The sequence below is a fragment of the Oncorhynchus kisutch genome, linkage group LG25 (assembly GCF_002021735.2).
Source record: "Oncorhynchus kisutch isolate 150728-3 linkage group LG25, Okis_V2, whole genome shotgun sequence".
In the NCBI taxonomy this organism is placed as follows: Eukaryota; Metazoa; Chordata; class Actinopteri; order Salmoniformes; family Salmonidae; genus Oncorhynchus; species Oncorhynchus kisutch.
In genome coordinates this window covers 18,716,166-18,739,179 of record NC_034198.2, presented here as the reverse complement: position 1 = coordinate 18,739,179, position 23,014 = coordinate 18,716,166, and the positions used below count along the sequence as shown (strand labels likewise).

Here is a 23,014-nt window from a genome sequence, read left to right as displayed (position 1 = left end):
AATATAGCCACTTAAAATATGTTAATGAGCCAGCGATTCTTTCTCCTCCCACAATATTTCACCAAAATGCGCCATCATTTACAATATGTTGCAGTAAATACAGTATATAACAAAACAGCAATACAGTACTTTACTGTTAAATTGTATTGAAAATAAAATCTGCAATTGCTAATAGGGAATATTTAATTACATATTACAGCATACCAAATGATATTTGATGTTTTTTCACTTGCACTTTAGACCTTAATAAAGGCGTCTAAACAGACAATGACTACAGGGCAAAACAGATCAAAGAACATGGCTAACCATTCAACCATTAAAGGTTTGAGACTTGCTGCCACTCTGATCTGTCCCCTATATAAATGTCATTGTTTGGGAATTACTACCACATATCACTTAAATTGGTACAGCACTCTAACTAACTGATGCAACAAATATAGCTTCTTACAAGATATGCCTCAAAATATGTTAATGAATGAGAAACAACAATACCATGTGCCCAATTGTGTTCAAAAGGTTTTTGGAATGGTACTGTATTCTGAATTACAGTAAATTACTGGTAGCAATTGGCCAGTTTGTTACTGTAGAGGTGGGATCATCAACTAGATTCAGCCGCAGGCCAATTCTTTCTTGAGCGGATGGTTGGGGGTCCGGAACATAATTAAACGTCATTTGTAGATGTGAAATTGACCGCGAGATGCTCAAACAGATATAATATTTGACTAAAACGTAATAATGCTTACATTGTATACAATCACGTCTCTTAATTATGCGTGGGAATACTTGTTAACAGATTTCCAACATTAAAATCTTTTGGAGCTGGTTTTGTGGGCCAAATTCAGTTGGGGAACCCTGTTGTAGAGTTTCAGGACAAGGTTTGTAGAATTCCTAAAATACAGTATTTTACCGTACTATGCGGGGGTATAGCATTCTCACTAACAGGGGCAACAAATATAGCCTCTTATAAGGCGCACCTTAAAATAGGTTAATGAGACAGAGACTCTTTCCCCACCCACAACATTTTCCCATAATGCATCATAACATACTGTAAAACACATTTACGGTATTTTACTGTGCATTCTATGGCAATCTACTGTATTCAGTTGATACAGTATCATACTGTCGATTAATACAGCAAGTTACTGATGAAATTACAAAAACGGCTAACTGTATTATTAAAAAAAAGACAACTGGGAGACTTCAATCTATATGAGATCGTTCGATGTGAGACAGCTAAAGATATTGACATTTAAAGATGGAATCTGCACCAGGGGGAAACAGCAGCACTGTCCGCCCCACGGCCGTTGTTGTTGTAGTTGTTTTGTTGACAAGCACAGGTGGGGTGCATCACGCATCCAGGTAAAAATGGTTTTGCTATGCTCCTGTTCCATCGCGCGTGCAATGAAGCCAGAGGGGGGGAAAAACAGTTTTCGTTGTTTGCAGTAACTTCTTTGTTGTTGTAATAGCGCAAACGGACGCGGCAGTTTCACCATTAAGGATTCCACCTTTAAGCTGCTGTAATCCATGTAAACCAGTGTTTTTAATTACATAACATGGGGAGCTTTGTTACGAGTTCTTGTAAGGGAGCTAAATTGACTTCTGAGCAGAAAAAACTGCTTGCCATAAAACTGCCAAGCATTTGTCAAGCAAGCCTTTATTGATCTCTGTCAAGTAATTACACACTAACGCTGAAGTAAATAGCCAAGACACTAGTATTTCCTCCATGTAAACTGTTAGGAGGTTCAACGCTGGAAGGAGTAAACATGGGAAGCCCCCCTTTCTGACATTGGACATTCGTTCACATTCACTAGGCCAGTTGTATTGTTTGTTTACATGGGGCTGGGGTGTCCAACAAACAGATGATCCCCTTTCACCACAACTCGTACAGACAGACCAGATAGACTGTTTGTTTACTTTTGTTGAGCGCAAGTCATTGGTGGGGAATGCAGGCTGTTTAGGGCGGGATGCCGTTGATGTTTTCTGTGTGTGGCTGGTACTTAGGCCCCATAGTACTTATGTTCTACACATGTTTGTACTTCCAGGGCCACTGTATGTAAACTCGGTACGAAAAACCAATTTAGAAAACATGCAAGGTAAATAAGAAAATCGCAAAATGTTTATGCAAATGTGATCAGTAAACTAATGGTGCTTTGTGTCAACAAATATTGATTGAAAACATCTGTGTGATGTGTGAGCTCACTGCATTCTTACAGAGGGAGAATGTTGCATTACAACACTCGTCCAATCAGTCAGAATCCATAACCTACTGCCTAAGTGGAGAAAAAATACAACAAATTTATCAGTTAGATTACAACATATGCCAATTCTGTAGTAGTTCATTACAACAAGCATAATAAAATTAAAATAAATGTTCTAAAATATCTATCAGAGAATGTTAGAGTAGGTTGTGCGGACAGTGTATGTCTTATCTTCACGTAAACTAACTATCATATTTACAAGTCCGCTATAAACATGGAGTAATGTTGTTTTTAGAGCATTCTTTGATTAAAATATTTACAGCATATCTGATAGTGGTGATGTTGTCCATTTAACTGGGACCAGATGTTTAGGTACATTCCTCGGCCAATTATTTTAGAACACCCGGGCAGAACACTCACAACTCACACCTACAACTATGAGTGCGTCAGACTGGGAAAAAAACTACATTCAACGGACAGTGCACATTAATCAACATTTCAGGTTCAACCCCAATGTAAACGTGCCGGAGTTAGCAACAAGGCTCATTTTCATCTGTAGATATCACATCCCTCTACTCAATCTTACATTGTGACATATTTTTAGACAAGAGCTATTTAATCATAACGCCAAATATGCTTTTAGTCACCAGTTCAAATTGTCTGTTTAATTCTAAGGCATTAGAAAAGGCAAACATTCATTTTTATAGAGGAAACACTGTTTGATCAAAGAGATAAAACCATTTCAAATATTAATTCTTAAGAGGTGCCATAAACATTTAACAGCTTAATAGTACCTTGTTGCTAATGTCAGTTGTTCATAAGTGTAACACACAGGTAACTGGCAAAATAAAGGGAACACCAACATAAAGTGTGTTAGGGTGTTGAGCCACCACAAGCTGCCAGAGCTACCAGAACCACTTCAATGCACCCTGGCATAGACTCTACAAGTGTCTGGAACTCTATTGGAGGGATGTGGCACCATTCTTCCAAGAGAAATTCCATCATTCGGTGTTTTGTTGATGTTGGTGTCACTCCAGAATCTCACATAAGCGTTCAAGTGAGTTGAGCTCTGGTGTCTGACTGACAGACACACACACACATGCACATGCACGCACACCCTGTAAACGCCCAATGCTCCTTTGACACCCCTCTTTCAACATCACTGAGATCTGTTCTTTTAGCCCTGGTAGCCCCAAAAAATGGGCAACTGGACATTTTTATCATTTAGCGGAAACTCTTAAACATGACAATAAGCATGATGGGATGTTTTAATTGCTTAATTAACCCTGTGTGGAAGCATCTGCTTTCAATGTACTTTGTATCCCTCATTTACTCAAATCTTTCCTTTATTGTGGTAGTTACCTGTTGCATTTCCCTTAAACACTTGATTTGAAAGAGATATCAAGCATGAGTTTACTGTCCAATAATTGTCTGCAAGAGTAAAGGACAACATTCACCCAAAAGAGGAACTGCCAAAACCATTAGCGCTTGGCTGAATGCACTTTCACAATAAGGCCACAATAAGGATGAAATCAAACAAATATTAAGAATCTCAATCTTCATACAGTTGAAGTTAGAAGTTTACATACACCTCAGCCAAATAGATTTAAACTCAGTTTTTCACAATTCCTAACATTTAATCCCAGTAAAAATTCCCTGTCTTAGGTCAGTTAGGATCACCACTTTATTTTAAGAATGTGAAATGTCAGAATAATAGTAGAGAGAATGATTTATTTCAGATTTTATTTCTTTCATCACATTCCCAGTGGGTCAGAAGTTTACATACACTCAATTAGTATTTGGTAGCATTGCCTTTAAATTGTTTAACTTGGGTCAAACGATTTGGGTCGCCTTCCACAAGCTTCCCACAATAAGTTGGGTGAATTTTGGCCCATTCCTCCTGACAGAGCTGGTGTAACTGAGTCAGGTTTGTAGGCCTCCTTGTTCGCACACGCTTTTTCAGTTCTGCCCACATATTTTCTATAGGACTGAGGTCAGGGCTTTGTGATGACCACTCCAATACCCTGCCTTTGTTGTCCTTAAGCCATTTTGCCACAACTTTGGAAGTATGCTTGGGGTCATTGTCCATTTGGAAGACCCATTTGTGACTAAGCTTTACCTTCCTGACTAATGTCTTGAGATATTGCTTCAATATATCCACATAATTTTCCTGCCTCATGATGCCATCTCTTTTGTGAAGTCCACCAGTCCCTCCTGCAGCAAAGCACCCCCACAACATGATGCAGCCACCCGTGCTTCACGGTTGGAATGGTGTTCCCCGGCTTGCAAGCCTCCCCCTTTTCCTCCAAACATAACGATGGTCATTATGACAAAACAGTTCTATTTTTCTTTCATCAGACCAGAGGACATTTCTCCAAAGAGTACAATCTTTGTCCCCATGTGCAGTTGCAAACTGTAGTCTGGCTGTTTTATGGATGTTTTGTGTCTTCTTACTTGCTATTCGGTCTTTCGTGTTATGTCGATATAGGACTCGTTTTACTGTGGATATAGATACTTTTGTATCGGTTTCCTCCAGCATCTTCACAAGGTCTTTTGCTGTTGTTCTGGGATTGATTTGCACTTTTCGCACCAAAGTACGTTCATCTCTAGGAGACAGAACGCGTCTCCTTCCTGAGAGGCATGACGGCTTCATGGTCCCCTGGTGTTTATACTTGTGTACTATTGTCTGTGCAGATTAATGTGGTACCATCCGGCGTTTGGAAATTGCTTCCAAGGATGAACCAGACTTATGGAGGTCTAATTTTTTTCTGAGGTCTTGGCTGATTTCTTTTGATTTTGCCATGATGTCAAGCAAAGAGACACTGAGTTTGAAGGTAGGCCTTGAAATACATCCACAGGTACACCTCCAATTGACTCAGATGATGTCAATTAGCCTTTCAGAAGCTTCTAAAGCCGTGACATAATTTTCTGGAAGTGTCCAAGCTGTTTAAAGGCACAGTCAACTTAGTGCATGTAAACTTCTGACCCACTGGAATTGTGATACAATGAATTATAAGTGAAATAATCTGTCTGTCAACAATTGTTGGAAAAATGACTTGTGTCAAGCACAAAGTAGATGTCCTAACTGACTTGCCAAAACTATAGTGTGTTAACAAGAAATTTGTGGAGTGGTTGAAAAATGAGTTTTAATGACTCCAACCTAAGTGTATGTACTGTACACTTCCGACATCAACTGCATGTGCTTTACAAAACCAGGTGCATGATCTACTGGAGATGGCCCCATATATCTGGCTTTATGGCCCCTCTCCCTTTCCTGTCTTTTTCTAGGTCTTGATGATCAGTGGCTAGATCTCGATAAGGCCAATAAAGCTGTATTTATTGCCACAGTTTCTTTATCAGGTTTTACTCCAGAGAACTTATCAGTGTTTGCCACTTTGTAGTTTAGTGGACGATCTTTATTGATGCTGAACATGACCTTATCAGCATTGGTGACAAACAGCTTAGGTGAAACGTGATCACATTGACATGAATGGCAGAATAATTCTAAATCAAATCGGTAAGACGTTTATGTCGAGTTTAAATACCATAAGTATTGGGCATTAGAGTCACAGAAGACAACCTAAGAGAAGATTTTACACAATATAACCACATGAATCCATCTAGGATTTCTGATTGATATCATTTACATAATAACAGGTATAACTGTAAATAGGGAAGCTGGTAGCCTAGCGGTTAAGAGCGTTGGACCAGTAACCGAACGGTCGCTGGTTCGTATCCGAGAGCCGACTAGGTCAATGTGCCATTGAGCAAGGCACTTAACCCTAATTATTCCTGTAAGTCGCTCTGGATAACAGCATCTACTAAATGACTATAATGTAATCATGTAAATACAGCTAAAGTCATTGTGAAGCAAAATATCATGTCATCATGTCACACCTGACATTAGATCATATGTGCCGTGACTGCTTGGGAATACTATAGTTCAGCCAGAGGTGGTTGATCCACTATCTAAGAAAAAAGTACACATAGACAAAGAGACTCACGGCACAAGTAGAAGCCTTTGATGTCTTCGAAAAACCAGTAGGAAATATTTAGTGCAGGTATCAATGTGTAGGTCAAGAAACCTGGAATTAACCAAGGGAAGGGTAAAATACTCTTAAGCATCTCAGTCCGAATGTGGATTACTTCTCATGAACTCAATCCCTTTAAGCCTTGTCACAAACCCGCCAAAGTCTTAACCAGACTCAGCTGCAACAATCCATAATGACAACTTAAACCATGTTGCGCACAGTAGCAGAATAAACGTATTAAAGTTTGTAAAGGTGTTGCTGAACTTGGCAGGAGCATATATCTCCACTTCGGGGGCTTTTGAAGCTTATTTCCAATGTTTTATCCCCCCTATCAAAATACCACCTTTTCAATGAATGTCAATGTCCATATTAGGTACTAAACGTCTGCTGTATATACTGAAATATTAAAAATGTTGATATGAAAAGTGTTAATTACATAACAAATAACTTTGCTGAACTTGCCTAGAGAATTATGAAAGACAAATACAGACACTAGACAATCTTCTTTGGTGTGTATTATGACTGGAAATAAACAGATCATAACCCTAAAACATAATTAAGACATACCTGTAACGTTGCAGCAGCGTCTTGCTCTACCCGGGGTCTCCATCGGAGGACAGCAGGGGCAGGCTCACTGTGTATGGGTGTCTTACCGCCAGACCAGAGTCTGGCTTCAATAGTGTCTCTGATGCTTATTCCTCACTCTCTTTCTCAGATGATTGCAGTCTGTTATTTGTAAAGATATTTGAAGTTGAATTGAGTTTGAAAGCCAAAGGGCTGGTTCAGGCTGTAGTCTTCTGGTCGCTCTCTCTGTTTTAGCAAAGACTCCTGGAGTGCAGGGGCTCCATTCATGGGGAAGTCTCCCTCTGCCTGAGGTGTCCAGTGAGGTTTGTTCTGGACCGGAGCAATGGCAGTCTCATTCACAACTCCTTAGTACAAGAGAGACTTGCACACTTCAGTTGACCTCAGAGGTGGTTGCTGTGAGAAGGAGAGTATAAATATTTGAAGCTCTTTGAAACAGACAGTGAATTGTTTCATTGTATCAGTTCCTGTCTTGATCTACACTCAGTAATACAATTTAGCTGTTTTCTATGGCCACAGCACCGTCCTGCTACTGTGAATGTGCATAACATAGGCTAAGTGAACAAGTATACTAAGCAATTTACTTATTACTCTGGATAAGGGGAATACTCCTATGAGAGTTTATATCATCCTAATAAAAACACAAATATTCAACTGCACCCAGCCAACCTGACTAAAGTACTCCTATTTCTTAGGTGACAATATACCTAAGTTCCCTTTGCTACATGTTCTAGAGAAAGAGCAGTGCTATCATGTTGTAAATGTGCTGTATGTACTGCAGGTCCAGTATGTGCGCGTGAGATAGTGAATCAAATTGACAGTACCTCACACGATACAGATTAAAACTAAGCACAGATCACCAGTCAAAAACAGATGTTTTACATTTGGCCCTGCTTCTGCATAACTGAAATACACACTTCTGTGTTAATCATAGTATTTAACCAATGATTACACCATGATTACATGTCATATGACAAACCTGATCACGGGAAAATGTATAGCTTAATCAATCGCCTTAACTTTGAAATCATAATTGGATACCTGTGTCAATTATGTCTAAGATCTAATTGACATTACACAAAATTGCTAGATTTTGATGTACGCTATGTTGTGTTAAACAAGTTGTGAACTAAAATATTATATATATTTGATCATATTTATATATATTGACGCTAAGCATGATGGGATGTTTTAATTGCTTAATTAACTCAGGAATGACACCTGTGTGGAAGTGTCACGCCCTGGTCTTAGTATTTTGTGTTTATATATTTATTTGGTCAGGCCAGGGTGTGACATGGGGTTATTTTGTGTTGTGTTGTGGTATTGGGATTTTAGTAGGTATTGGGATTGTGGCTGAGTAGGGGTGTCTAGCATAGTCTATGGCTGCTGAGGCGGTTCTCAATCAGAGTCAGGTGATTCTCGTTGTCTCTGATTGGGAACCATATTTAGGTAGCCTGGGTTTCACTGTGTGTTTTGTGGGTGATTGTTCCTGTCTCAGTGTGTTTGTATTTCACCAGATAGGCTGTATAGGTTTTCACGTTCTGTTTGTTGTTTTGTATATTTAAGTTATTTCATGTTTTGTTCATTTTTCATTTAAAGAACATGAGTAACCACCACGCTGCATTTTGGTCCGCTTCTCTTTCAACGGAGGAAAGCCGTAACAGGAAGCACCTGCTTTCAATATCAAATCTAATTTTATTTGTCACATGTGCCGAATACAACAGGTGTAGGAGCTTACAGTGAAATGCTTACTTACAAGCCCTTAACCAACAATGCAGTTTTAAGAAAATACCCCAAAAAGTAAGAAATAAAAGTAACAAATAATTAAAAAGCAGCAGTAAAATAACAATAGCGAGGCTATATACAGGGGGTACCGGTACAGAGTCAATGTGCGGGGGCACCGGTGTCAAGGTAATATGTACATGTAGGTATAGTTATTAAAGTGACTATGCATAGATAATAACAGAGAGTAGCAGCAGCGTAGAAGGGGGGGGGGGGAGGCAATGCAAATAGTCTGGGTAGCAATTTGATTAGGTGTTCAGGAGTCTTATGGCTTGGGGATAGAAGCTGTTTAGAAGCCTCTTGGACCTAGACTTTGCCTTCCAGGACCGCTTGCCATGTGGTAGCAGAGGGAACAGTCTATGACTAGGGTGGCTGGAGTCCTTGCCATGTGGTAGCAGAGGGAACAGTCTATGACTAGGGTGGCTGGAGTCCTTGCCATGTGGTAGCAGAGGGAACAGTCTATGACTAGGGTGGCTGGAGTCCTTGACATGTAATATACTATCTATCCCTCATTTACTCAAGTCTTTCCTTTATTTTGGCAGTTACCTGTAGCATTTCCTTAAAACACTTATATTATTATTTGAAAGAGATATCAAGCCTGAGTTTACTGTCCAATAATTGTCTGCAAGAGTAAAGGACAACATTCACCCAAAAGAGGAACTACCAAAACCATTAGCGCTTGGCTGAACGCACTTTCACAATGAGGCCTCTAAAATGATCGTAATCACACAAATATTAAAGAATCTCAATCTTCATATGTGCTTTATAAAACCAGCTGCATGATCTACTGTAGATGGCTCCATCTACATGTATCTGGCTTTATGGCCTCCCCTTTCTGTGTTTTTCTGACAATATACCTAAGTTCCCTTTGCTACATGTTCTAGAGAAAGAGCAGTGCTATCATGTTGTAAATGTGCTGTATGTACTGCAGGTCCAGTATGTGCGCGTGAGATAGTGAATCAAATTGACAGTACCTCACACGATACAGATTAAAACTAAGCACAGATCACCAGTCAAAAACAGATGTTTTACATTTGGCCCTGCTTCTGCATAACTGAAATACACACTTCTGTGTTAATCATAGTATTTAACCAACAATTACAACGTGATTACACATCATATGACAAACATGATCTCAGAAAAAATGGTATTAAATGAATGAGAGTGTGTCTGACAGAAGCCAAAGACAGACAGTTATCAGAGGTTGATAAAAACAGGCCGGTGCTTCTTTCATTGGAGGCATGGTAACCAGAGGGAAAACAGGCTTCCTCGGGAAAATAGCAACTTTTTGACTGACCAATAGTAACAGCCAAAGCCCTGCCTAGTGACTATGGTCACTGAAATTGATAAATATAACTGTTATCTACCAGGTAAGTTAGGCCTGTTGACAAATGAGTACATAGATGGGATGTAGAGTGAAAATGCAAAGTGTGTTACTACTCATAGCAGGTCACTGTGTGCATAACTTTGCCTGCCAGTCACATTGCTGTTAAAACACACTTCTGTGCATTGTTCAGATCTTAGCTCATCCTCCACTAACAGAGACCTCCTGCAGGTTTGAATAAAATAGACTGCTACTGTCAGAGTCATTCTGGCAGGGTGGTTCTTGTTTAATAGTTTCTACCCAATAGTCAGCTATGTCTCCAATATGATGATAAACTGTGTGTGACAAGAAAGAGCCCTATGAAACATTAGTGAAGCACTCAGCCTAAGCTCCGAAGACTGAAATGGCATTCACTCCATTTAAATGATCTGTCTGCTAATAAAACTTCTGTGATGTGACTTCTCCTCCGTCCAAAGCTGCTTTCATCTGGGCCAGAGATAGGGAACATTGAAGTTAACAAAGCCATCTCCCGCTCCCAAATATATCCAATATAAAAACGACTCCAGGCCCTAATGGCTTACAGTACCTCTCAGTGATATTCAGCCTAAATCAAGCCTCTCTATGGCCTCTGCTGGATTTCAGAGGGGGAAACGTGAAGCGCAACAATATTGTTACTTCAACTGAGAGGAATTTGTGGGCACTAAATCAAAAACACAAACCCCAGGAGGGGGATTGGGCCACTGGAGACTGTCGAAATCAGACAGAGCAACAAACAAACATGCACACAACACACAAACACCAACCTCTCCACTACAGCTCGGTTGTTACCAGCTGTCATCCGCGAAAGACAGAACCACCACTTGCCAGAGACCCGCCTCAATCTTTACACCCTGCTTTCTGTTTACATACAGAAGCCATGGACCATGGCTTTATCTGAAACACAACACATTGTCATGTACGCTCATTTCCTCAATGTACCACAGGGCCTCTTCAGTTATCACCCTGGCCAATGCTCCTCTGGACCATTTCCCCCTTTCCTCATCGTCAATGGCAACTCCTGTCAAGTTACAGTAATGTGCATGAGCTGCTGTTGAATGGGACTGAATGGACTGAGTGTGTCCAAAAAGCAAGTTACTCTGACAGTCTGAAAGTTATTTTGTGATCAGGGCCCATTGTTGTTATAGACTGAAACATGTTTTGATACATAACAGCCCCATATCAAGGAATCATTGTCACAAGCTCCAACTAGTCAGCTTTTTAAGGCCTACTTCGACAGCCAAGCGTCTCTTCATTGACAACATGTAATCCCAAAACTGGATCTGTATTTGATTACAGAACAATACCCAGAAGGCAGTTTGAACCAGGACACTTTGGAAGCAAAAACAAACAAAAACTGTGTCATTGTTCTAAATCGTGTTTTGCCCATAATAGTAAGTCAACTAATTCTTAAGCTATGAAAATATCTGAATGCGCAGCGTTAGCTCATATTGCATGGTGCAATCACTTTATTAATAGGCAAAAGCAGTTTGTTTGGATATCATATCCCCATGATAATTGAATCCAAATGTTTTGAAAGGAAAGTTTATCCAGGACATGACTGTTAGCTATATTACAGATTAATTGATTTGGTCTATTCAGAGTCAATAAACAGGGGATAAGGGTGTGGGAGGGGGGGGGGGTTGGAAATGCCTATAAACACTGACCATGGTCTCTGTGAACCTAGAGAGGCAAGATATCCTATATATTTCTGACATCACAGTACTTTCGTGGATCATGAGTCAACAAAAGAAAAATGCATTATGTTCTCTATGGCTACAGAACTAGTAATTATTTCCCAAATAGTCATCTTCTGTGTGTGTGTGTGTGTGTGTGTGTGTGTGTGTGTGTGTGTGTGTGTGTGTGTGTGTGTGTGTGTGTGTGTGTGTGTGTGTGTGTGTGTGTGTGTGTGTGTGTGTGTGTGTGTGTGTGTGTGTGTGTGTGTGTGTGTTGGTTCTTCTATCCTTGTGGGGACCTAAAATCCCCAAAAGATCCCCACAAGGATAAATTCTCCCTCGTGGGGACATTTCCCACATCCCCATAAGGACAAAGGCTATTTTAAGCTTAAGGGTTTGTTTTAGGGTTAGGGTTACAATTAGTGTTCGGGTAAGGGATTAGTGGTTAAGGTTAGGAGTTAGCTTTAGGGTTTGGGTTAGGGTTATAGGTTAACGTTTAGGGAAAATAGGATTTTGAATGGAAATGAATTAGGTCCGCATGAGGATAGTGTATGTGTCCGCGTGTGTGTACATTTGTAATTATCGTTAATCTAACATATACAATTCACACACTGACAGACGAATAGATAACGCATACTAGGCCTACATAACACAAATGCACAGTACGACACACAAACATGTATACAATTATACATAAACATACCTATACCATATACAGACTATAAAGTAGGCTTGTGCAAACAAATATACAGACAAAACAAACATCTAGACCTCTCAGTGTCCACTAGCTTCTAGCTCTGTCCTGGTCTGCATGTGGGGAATCATGCAGCTGCTTTCGATTATCAGTCACCGGATTCACTTGTTTTAATTTAACTCACTACTGTAGCCTTGTTCCATAACACACATCAGAAACATGATTATCCACCAGCTTTATGTCCAATTTCCTTTCCAGTAAGGGCCTAAAGGGGAGAGATGAAAGCCTTCACACCCATTTGCCTACTTTAATAACTCACTACTATAAACCATGCAAACCACACGCACTGCCATCTCATCTCTTTGCATACTGTATATGAAGAGACGTGACTTCAGTCCTCTGTTCGTATCTGTTCGTATCATTGCATTAGCTCCATTCCAGACATTATTATGAGCCATCCTCCCCTCAGCAGACTCCTGTTGTAACCTGACCTGGTTATTTCACCGTCAACTCAGCTAACAATCCAATGTACTCTCTCATATCATCTGTTCTCCATGGATACTTTCAAAGGCATTTTCTACCATAATATTATTACCTCACACTACAACAACACAGGTCAGGCCCTAGGGGAGAATTGAGCCAAAGGGTTAGTTGGGCCACTTCTTGTTTCTAGGAAACCATACACAAAATGAATCATGTGACCAAATAAAATAAGTCTGTGAAGGAAGAAACAACATGGAAAAAGCAAGTTAGGTGCCCAAAAATTATTTTCACAAAGTAAAATTAATTTATTGTGTTATTGATTAAAACACACTGTTTTGCAATGAAGGTCTAGTTTCCGTACTCCTCTAAGTTCATTAAATTCTACACAAAACCTAGGAGGCTCTTGGTTCTCACCCCCTTCCATAGACTTACATAGTAATTATGACCACTTCCGGAGGATGTCCTCCAACCTATCAGAGCTATTGCTGTCACGATCGCCGTCGTCGTGGAAATGACCGGACCAAGGTGCAGCGTCGTAAGCGTACATTTTTCTTTATTATAAATGTCGCCAACAAAACAAGAAACAACAAAAACGAACGTGAAGCTTACTAGGGCTATACAGGCCACTAACAAAGACAACTACTCACAAAATACAAAAGGAAAAAAGGCTGCCTAAGTATGATTCCCAATCAGAACAGTCCCTGATTGAGAACAATACCCGGCCAAAACATAGAAACACAGAACAGAGTTTCCCACCCGAGTCACACCCTGACCAACCAAACATAGAGAATAAAAAGATCTCTACAGTCAGGGCGTGACACTTGCAGCATGAACTGACATGTTGTCCACCCAATCAAAGGATCACAGAATGAATCTAGTGCATAAAGCATACGCTACAGATAGCTAGCACTGCAGTGCATACAATGTGGTGAGAAGTTTACTCAAAGAGAGAGAGAGAAAGACAATAGTTGAACAGTTTTGAACAAATTAATTTCTTTAAAAATGAAGGAGAAGCAGATAGAGGGATTTTGTTGTATTTTTTTAACTTTCAATTACTTAGCTAGCAAATGCAGCTAGCTAGTTTAGCCTACTCAAACACCCGGCTCAAACAGAGAGGGATGCTATGTTAGCTAGCTGGCTTTGGCTATCCAACACTGGTACTCTTCCAAGCCAAGGTAGGCTTTTGTTTTAATTAACTTACTGTTGACTTTGAAGTTAATATGGTGACAACAATGTAGGCTGTGTGCAGCAGTTAGCGTTCATGATATGAAGGTTTAGATTGGAAAAGTTTTTTCGTCTGGTCGGAGAAAGCTGATATCTTGTGCACAAGCAAGGGAAAAGGTGAAAGGAGGAGAGGGCATAGATGCGAGAAGGAATACAATGATCAAAGGGATAATGCTGTTTGTATGTGGCAGCTATGAATGTGAACTGTGTTTAAAGTAATAACCCAAAAACAGTGCACCAATACCGGTATATAGTAAAATATGGTATCCCGCCCAGCCCTAACTCAAAATAGTGCATTTTTATTGTTACAGGGCAGACATCATCATGCCCTGTGTATACAAACAAAACAAGCAGGGGTCTAGGCCCCTTTGAAGTTCTTCCAGCCAAGGAAGTGAGAGAAGGGAAGAAGTCCATTTGAGCAGAAGCAAGGGATGAACAAATTGACTGAATGACACTGAAGAGGTACATTAACAAAAAAGAAAATGAACATATACCTGTGTGATACAGAGGCTATGATAGAGTAGCAGAGGCACGCAAGGTCTTATCTGATGACAAGGAGTCGGAGCTTGATAAACATATCAGAAATCTAACGGAACAGTTTACAGAACATCTCATAGAACAGTAGCCTCAAATGCAGAGAACTTGCCTATGAATTGGCACATCGAAACAACATCCCTGTCCCAAACAACTGGTCAAGAAATGGAAGGGTAAGACACCACTCCAGAATTCTCCATTAAGTGTTTAATTGGGTTGAGATCTGGTGACTGACTCTCTCACACACACACACACACACACACACACACACACACACACACACACACACACACACACACACACACACACACACACACACACACACACACACACACACACACACACACACACACACACTTTGAACCCCCTACGCTCTTTTGAGTCCCCTCTTTCAAAGTCACTGAGATCTCTTCTTCTAGCCATGGTAGCAAAAATAATGCACAACTGGGCATTTGTATGATGGGATGTTAAATGCCTAATTAACTCAGAAACCACACCTGTGTGGAAGCACCTGCTTTCTATATATGTTATATCCCTCAATTACTCAAGTGTTTCCGTTATTTTGGCAGTTACTTGTCCAGTATACCACACCCCCATTCCATGAATTAAACTTTGACCTACCAGCACCATCACAGAACACCGTCAACCACCCAAGGTGGCTCAATTTACACTGTCCCTTAACTCAAATTACCCTGTAAATGGTGCCAAGAGACCACTTTTTTTGGACAACGTTTTCAAAACTGTCATGTTTACATGACTTCTGATTATTTCCAGGGATACACACCATCCTGAAATATATGTAGATATCTTTGTTAGAAAGAATACCAAATTTCCCTTAACCTAATGATGATGAAAGCAAAACAAAAAAGAGTAAGTGTCATCATACCCCAGTCTCCCCTCTCTATGGGTCAGACACACTAACATAAACATCGAATAGTCCTGCGCTTATGATTTGATGTATTTCTAAATTGATGTGTGACGTCAGAATTGCGCACGCTTTTACTGTCATATTTAATATTCTAAAAGTGAAATAAAACGTTACACTAATAACCGAAATCCTAAACTGAGATCCCATTTCACTGATAATTTACTCCCAAAACACTGCTCATCACGCGCACAGATAGACGTTTGTTTCATTACGCATTCCATTGAATATTTATTATATAGCAGTAACTTTTGTATAAAACAAAGAAATACCTGTGGGAACCTGATGGTAAGGGGGTACCTCTTTGTTGCATTAGTGAAGCGACTAAGCGAGACTGCCATTTGCACTTCATTCAAAAGTCCATGAAGATGTTTCGAAGCAGTTCAACGGAGTGCTATTCTGAATCCTTGGGACGTCCCTACCCTAGAACCTTAACCCTTACCCTAAACATAACCTTAACCCTTACCTAACCGTAACCATTACCTTAACCATTTTAAATGTCAACTTCAATGGGGGGTATGGACGTCCCAAGGATCCCAAATAGCGCGGACAGTTCAACTAAGCGGCGCTCGACGCTCACGGAAACAGCCGTGCCAAATGTCCGAGTCACTCAATCTTCAGACAGCGTTGAAAATAGGTTTGTGGCGGTAGCCAGCAGGACAATCGTGAGAAATAGAGACGTCATTACTCTGTTTGGTATGTAGGCTTGGGGAGTGACGTCTTCTCTTTTAACATTAGGATGACCAATATGTGATGGAATGCAAAGAAGTAAGTGATGTGATTTGAGAATTAGAAATACCAATGTGAAATCAAACCAATTACTTAAATAGATGTGGACTACAGGTGCTACATACAGTATGCAGCACTTAAAGAATTTTGTCAAGACATTGCATGTGAGGTAGGCATAGGGTCTATAATGTATTTTTATTCCATTTGAAATATATTTTAATACGTAACATATATTTCTAGATGTATTTGTAATACATAGATTTGTATGGAAATATATTATTTGTTTCACGTTTCACTTTTTCTTAGGTATGGGCCAAGTCAAAAATAAAGAATAAACGTCCATAATGACATGAAAAGGTATAGACCTATACATAGGCCTATTTAGTAAGGCTACATTACACATGATAAACATCACCAAATCAATATCTGGTTGAATCATTATTTAGGCATAAATAACACTTAGACTACAACATGTCCTACCCCCTGAAATGAGCTAATTAGCTTTACCTACAACCCATTATAAACCTTGTGCTCCTCAATTTACCTCTGTGTTTGCCTCTCAAACTCGGTCATGTCTAGACCAGATACAGATTTTGTCAAATTAACTTCAGAAGTAGAAAATGTTTGCAGTTTAGCTAACCCTAACCATTTTCCTAACCTAATAATCTTTACCTGCTACGTTAAATTATCCTAATATGCTGCGTAGCTTAAGTTCTCCTAACCTGCCATGAAAAGTCAAATCTGGCAAAAGCTGTATTTCTTCTAGCCAAAACCCTCAAACTCTGACCAGGAGTTATTTACATTTCTTTAGCTTAACCTTGGCGTTTCTATTGTAGGCCTATAACATAATTGCATTTTACCCCAGACATTGACTCGGTACTGGTACCAGTATATAGCCTCGTTATTATTATTTATGACATGTTTTACTTTAGTTTATTTAGTAAATATTTTCATAACTCTATTTCTTGAACTGCGTTGTTGGTTAAGGGCTTGTAAGTCAGCAATCAACCAATCAAATGTACTTATAAAGCCCTTCTTACATCAGCTGATGTCACAAAGTCCTGTATAGAAACCCAGCCTAAAACCCCAAACAGCATGCAATGCAGGTGTAGAAGCACGGTGGCTAGGAAAAACTCCCTAGAAAGGCCGAAACGCATTGTTGTATTAGGCGCAAGTGACAAATACAATTTGATTTAATTTGATTTGTAACTTTTAATCCACAAAACAGAGTAGTGTCACACCCTGATCTGTTTCACCTGTCTTTGTTCTTGTCTCCACTCCACCCTGATCTGTGTCACCCGCCTTTGTGCTTGTCTCCACCCCCCTCTAGGTGTCGCCCATCTTCCCCATTATCCCACGTGTATTTATAACTGTGTTCTTTGTTTGTCTGTTGCCAGTTTGTCTTGTCAAGCCTACCAGCGTTGTTTTCCCGTGTCTCTGTTTTCTAGCCTTCCTGGTTCCGACCTGTTCTGCCTGCCCTGACTCTGAGCCTGCCTGCCTGACCATTCAGCCTGCCCTGACCTCGAGCCTGCCTGCCCCCCTGTACCTTTTGGACTCTGATCTGGTTAAAGAACTTCTGCCTGTCCTCAACCTGCGTATTGCCTGCCCCTTATATTTTTATAAATATCTGTGACTCGAACCATCTGCATCTGGGTCTTGCCCTGTGCCGTTACAGTACGAACTGGCCATGACTGACCCAGCAGACTCAGATAGGTTCCGCAACGCTGACTCCCTGCAGGGAGCCACCATTGTAAAAAAAAAATGGGGAGCTACTTTAGAGCCTTATGGAATGTCTCCATATGCTGCCGGGATGCCATAACCAGGGTTTCAAGACATTACTAGAGCAATTTTGTGGACTATCTATAAGGCAGTATGCCACAACGGAGACCTCCCGGACACTCAGTAATTCCCCTGTCAGTGATGATTTTGGACAGTCTACCGAGGGCGAGAACCCGGGTTACCTCCTCCTGAGCACTATGTTGGAGACCCTGGGAACTGCCACCCGTTTCTTTCCCAGTACTCCCTCATCTTTGAGCTGCAGCCCTCTTCGTTCCCTTCCGACCGTTCGAGAATAACGTATCTTATAAAGCTTACGTCTGGTAGGGCGGTCTCCTGGGCTATGAGGGTTTGGGAGCAACAATCCACCATTTGCCTTCGCTTGAAAGATGTCATGGCGGAGGTATTCGATTCTCCAGCGTACGGGAGAGAGGCAGCCGGCAACTACTTCGATTACGACAAGAACCCCGTAGTGTGGAAGACTATGCAGTAGACTTTTGGACGTTGGCCGGCGAGAGTGCCTGGAACCCGCAGTCTCTGTTTGATACCTTTCTTCATGGACTATCTGATGAGATTAAAGATGCGCTTGCAGCTCGGGAGTTACCCCTGGACCACGAATCCCTCATAACCTTAACAATAAGGATCAATGGATGTCTATAGGAGCGAAAGTCCCCTTGGGAATCATTGGGAACGAGCGACTCGTTTTCTACTGTGCCTAAGCAACAGGGCAGAGCTAGGTTGTCGCCTCAGGAACGATTGCAGAGGTTTAACTCCAACAGTTGCCTGTATTGTGGTGCTACAGGGCACAACAAATCCACCTGTCCGGTAAAAGACCAGACTCATCAGCTAGGTAAGAGTACTATAGTGGGCCATACTGGGAGTTTTCTAACTCCCATACTTGTACTCTCTTCCATGTTATCCTGCTCTGGGGTGGCCGGTCTAAATCTCTCCGAGTGCTCATTGACTCTGGAGCTGGTGAGAGTTTTATGGGCGCTACTCTGGTATCGGAGCTGGGTATCTCCACACAACTCCTCTTCATTCCCATGGACACCAGAGCACTGGACGGACCCAACATAGGCAGGGTCACTAATAGTACAGTTCCCATTAAACTGCGTGTGTCGGGCAATCACAGTGAGTCCATACAGCTTCTTCTTGTTGAATCTCCCCATGTTCCTGTTTTGGGATTCTCATGGCTCCAGAGGAACAATCCCATGATTGACTGGACCACTGCTTCTATCCTGGGTTGGAGCTTGTTCTGCCACTCACCTTCCCTTAAGGCGGTGCAGCCTGCCCCGGAACGTCCTACTACGGGCTCTGGTAAAGTTTCTGATTTATCTGCCATTCCTACAGTATACCAGGATCTCCTGGGGGTGCTCAGCAAGGCTCGCGCCACCTCCCTCTGCATCGTCCCTAAGATGGCTCCTGAAAAGGTGAGAGTGGTGGTGGATTGCCCCCAACTTACATCCAGAGTGCAGCTGTAACGTTTTCTGGGACTTTCTCATTTCTACCGCCCCTTCATTCGGGGCTACAGCACCCCGGGGGCTCTCCTCTCTGCACTCACTTCTCCCAAGGTGCTGTTCACATAGTCTCCAGCTGTTGACAGGATGCTTTTGGACCTCAAGCATCTGTTTACTACAGCTCCCATCCGAATCCGTCCCGTCAGTTTGTGGTTGAGGTTGAGGTTTCTTACATTGGAGTGGGGGCCGTCCTGTCCCAGCGGTCTGCCCAGAACCAAAAGCAGCATCCCTGTCCAATCAACTCAACCCCGCTGAGAGAAACTACAACGTAGGGAACTGTGAACTTCTGGCAGTCAAGATTGCGTTGGAGGAGTGGGGGCACTGGCTGGAAAGGGAAGAATATCCATTTCTGGTGTGGACCAATCATATGAAATTAGAATATCTCCGCACCGCCAAGCACCGTAATTCTAGGCAAGCCCGTTGGGTCCTGTTATTCACCAGGTTCAACTTCACCATCTCCTACTCCCAGGGTCCAAGAATGTGAAGCCGGATGCTCTCTCTCGCCTGTATAGTTCTGCTGCCACACTGTCTGACTCTGAGACCATCCTCCCTACCTCATGTCTGGCAGCTACAGTTGTCTGGGGTATCAAGAGCCTGGTCCGCAAGGCACAACGTTCCCAGCCCGGACCCTGCATTCTGCACCCTCATTGGGTCGTCGTCCAGCCTGTCCTCCAAGTTTCATGCCCAGTCCAACAGCCAGTCGGAGTGTGCCAGTCAAGACCTGGAGACTGCGCTTAGGTGCCTCGTCTCGACCAACCCCACCACCTGGAGCCGGCAACTTGTGTGGGTGGAGTACACCCGGAACACTCTTCACTGCTCGGCCACTGGGCTCTCGCCCTTGAGTCCTCCGTGGGTCATCAGACCCCACTCTTCCCAGAGCAAGAAGAGGTCAGCATACCCTCGTCCCAGATGTTTGTCCGCCACTGTCAGCGTACCTGGAAGAGAGTTCAGTCTGCTCTTCCCAAGGCCACCTCCAGGTATTGTCGACAAGCGGACCGCCTCCGTACTCCGGCTCCCCGCTATCTTCTCGGGCAGAGGGTATGGCTGTGTACGTGGGACCTGCCCCTCTGAGTGGAGTCCCATAAACTTTCTCCCTGTTTTATTGGTCCTTTCCTCATCTTTAAAGTCCTTAGTCCCACTGCTGTTTGTCTTCTGTTGCCCCATACCCTTCGTATACATCCCACTTTCCATGTGCCCATGATTAAGCTCTTGTCTCGTCCTTTGTCTCATCCTGGACCTGGCCCTCATTCCCTCATTCCCCTGCCAGCACCCCGGTCAAGCAGGTATGTGCCCAGGTAGGACGCCAAGTGGCGCCTCTATGGGGGGGGGGGGGGGTCTGTTTCACCTGTCTTTGTGCTTATTTCCACCCCCCTCCAAGTGTCGCCCATTATCCCCAATGTATTTATACCTGTGTTTTCTGTTTGTCTGTTGTCAAGCCTACCAGCGTGTTTCCATGTTGATGTTTTTCCTAGTCTCTGTTACCGGGGCAAACTACACGCCCTCCAGGACATCTACAGCACCCGATGTCACAGGAAGGCCAAAAAGATCATCAAGTACATCAACCAACCGAGCCACTGCCTGTTCACCCCGCTATCATCCAAAAGGCGAGGTCAGTACAGGTGCATCAAAGCTGGGACCGAGAGACTGAAATCAGCTTCTATCTCAAGGCCATAACACTGTTAAACAGTGATCACTAACACAGAGGCTGCTGGCTATAGGCATAGACTAGAAATCACTGGTCACTTTAAGGAATGGAACAATAGTCACTTTAATCATGTTTACATATCTGGCATTACTCATCTCATATGTATATACTGTATTCTATGCTATTCTACTGTATCTTTGTCTGTTCCGCTCTGACATCGCTCATCCATATGTATATAGTCTTATTTCATACCTACTTAGATGTGTGTACTGGGTATATAGTGTGTAATTTGTTAGATATTACTTGTTAGATATTACTGCACTGTTGGAGCTAGAAGCACAAGCAATTCGCTACACCCAAAATAACCTCTACTTATCACGTGTATATGACCAATACAATTTCATTTGTATGATTGTTGCAGTTTGCTTTCTTAATAACTGACCAGAGAGCAGTTTTGGCGTGTTGGGGAGAGCAATTCCCAAATGTATCCATGTTGGCAGTTAGAAAAAGTAGGATCACAGCCACCTCACCTTACAGTGTGTTTTTCCATGAATGATTACCTGATGAACTGGTAGTCATGTAAGCATGTCTATGTGTGTGAATGATCTGGGGAGAGAGAGTTTCTGGACCTTCTTGAGCCAGAAGTTAAAGCTTTGAAGCTCATAGTTTGCATGTGTGTTATTGGCTATCCTCAGTCTTGCATAGCATCACCACTATTACCTTGGTCGGTCTTGCGTGGCATTAAAAGGTTTGGACACACCTACTCATTCAAGGGTTTTTCTTTATTTTTACTATATTCTACATTGTATAATAATAGTGAAGACATCAAAACTATGAAATATCACATATGGAATCATTTAGTAACAAAAAAAGTGTTAAACAAATCTAAATATATTTTATATTTGAGATTCTTCAAATACCCACCCTTTGCCTTGATGACAGCATTGCAAACTCTTGGCATTCTCTCAACCAGCTTTAGGAGGTAGTTTCCTGGAATGCATTTCAATTAACAGGTGTGCCTTCAGTTAATTTGTGGAATTTCTTTCCTCCTTAATGCTTTTGAGCCAATCAGTTGTGATATGACAAGGTATGGGTGGTATACAGAAGATAGCTCTATTTGGTAAAAGACCAAGTGCATATTATGTCAAGAACAGCTCAAATAAGCAAAGAGAAATGACAGTCCATCATTACTTTAAGACATGAAGGTCACTCAATCTGGAAAATTTCAAGAACTTTGAAAGTTTATTCAAGTGCAGTCGCAAAACCCATCAAGCGCTATGAAGAAATTGGCTATCTTGAGGTCCGCCACAGGAAAGGGCCAGAGTTACCTCTGCTGCAGAGGAAAAGTTAATTAAAGTTAACTGCATCTCAGATTGCAGCCCAAATAAATGCTTCACAGAGTTCAAGTACCAGACACATCTCAACATCAACTGTTCAGAGGAGACTGCGTGAATCAGGCCTTCATGGTCGAATTGCTGCAAAGAAACCACTACTAAAGGACACCAATAAGAAGAGACTTCCTTAGGGCAAGAAACACGAGCAATGGACATTAGACCTGCGGAAATCTGATGAGTCCAAATTTGAGATGTTCGGTTCCAAATGCTGTGTCTATGTGAGACGCGGAGTAGGTGAACGGATGATCTCCGCATGTGTGATTCCCACCGTGAAGCATGGAGGATATGGTGTGGGGGTGCTTTGCTGGTGACATTTATTTAGAATTGAAGGCACACTTAACCAGCATGGCTACCACAGTATTCTGCAGCGATACACCATCCCATCTGGTCTGCACTTAGTGGGACTATCATTTGTTTTTCAACCGGACAATGACCCAAAACACACCTCCAGGCTGTGTAAGGGC

At 41.9% G+C, this 23,014-nt stretch overlaps 1 protein-coding gene across 5 annotated transcripts in view; it reads right to left on the bottom strand.

Moving 5' to 3' along the window:
• myocd (myocardin) overlaps positions 1 to 15,922 on the bottom strand; it is a 146,478-nt gene extending 130,556 nt beyond the window's left edge. For 2 of the 5 annotated variants that reach the window (XM_020460896.2, XM_031804552.1), the window contains exons 1-2: positions 15,762 to 15,922; positions 6,797 to 7,207 (exon numbers count right to left, since the gene is read on the bottom strand). The gene's annotated coding sequence lies outside the window, so the exon portion shown is untranslated. The remainder of the gene's footprint in view (positions 1 to 6,796; positions 7,208 to 15,761) is intronic. The other 3 variants (XM_031804553.1, XM_031804556.1, XM_031804554.1) reach the window with 2 other exon arrangements.
• Positions 15,923 to 23,014: the final 7,092 nt, after the last annotated feature.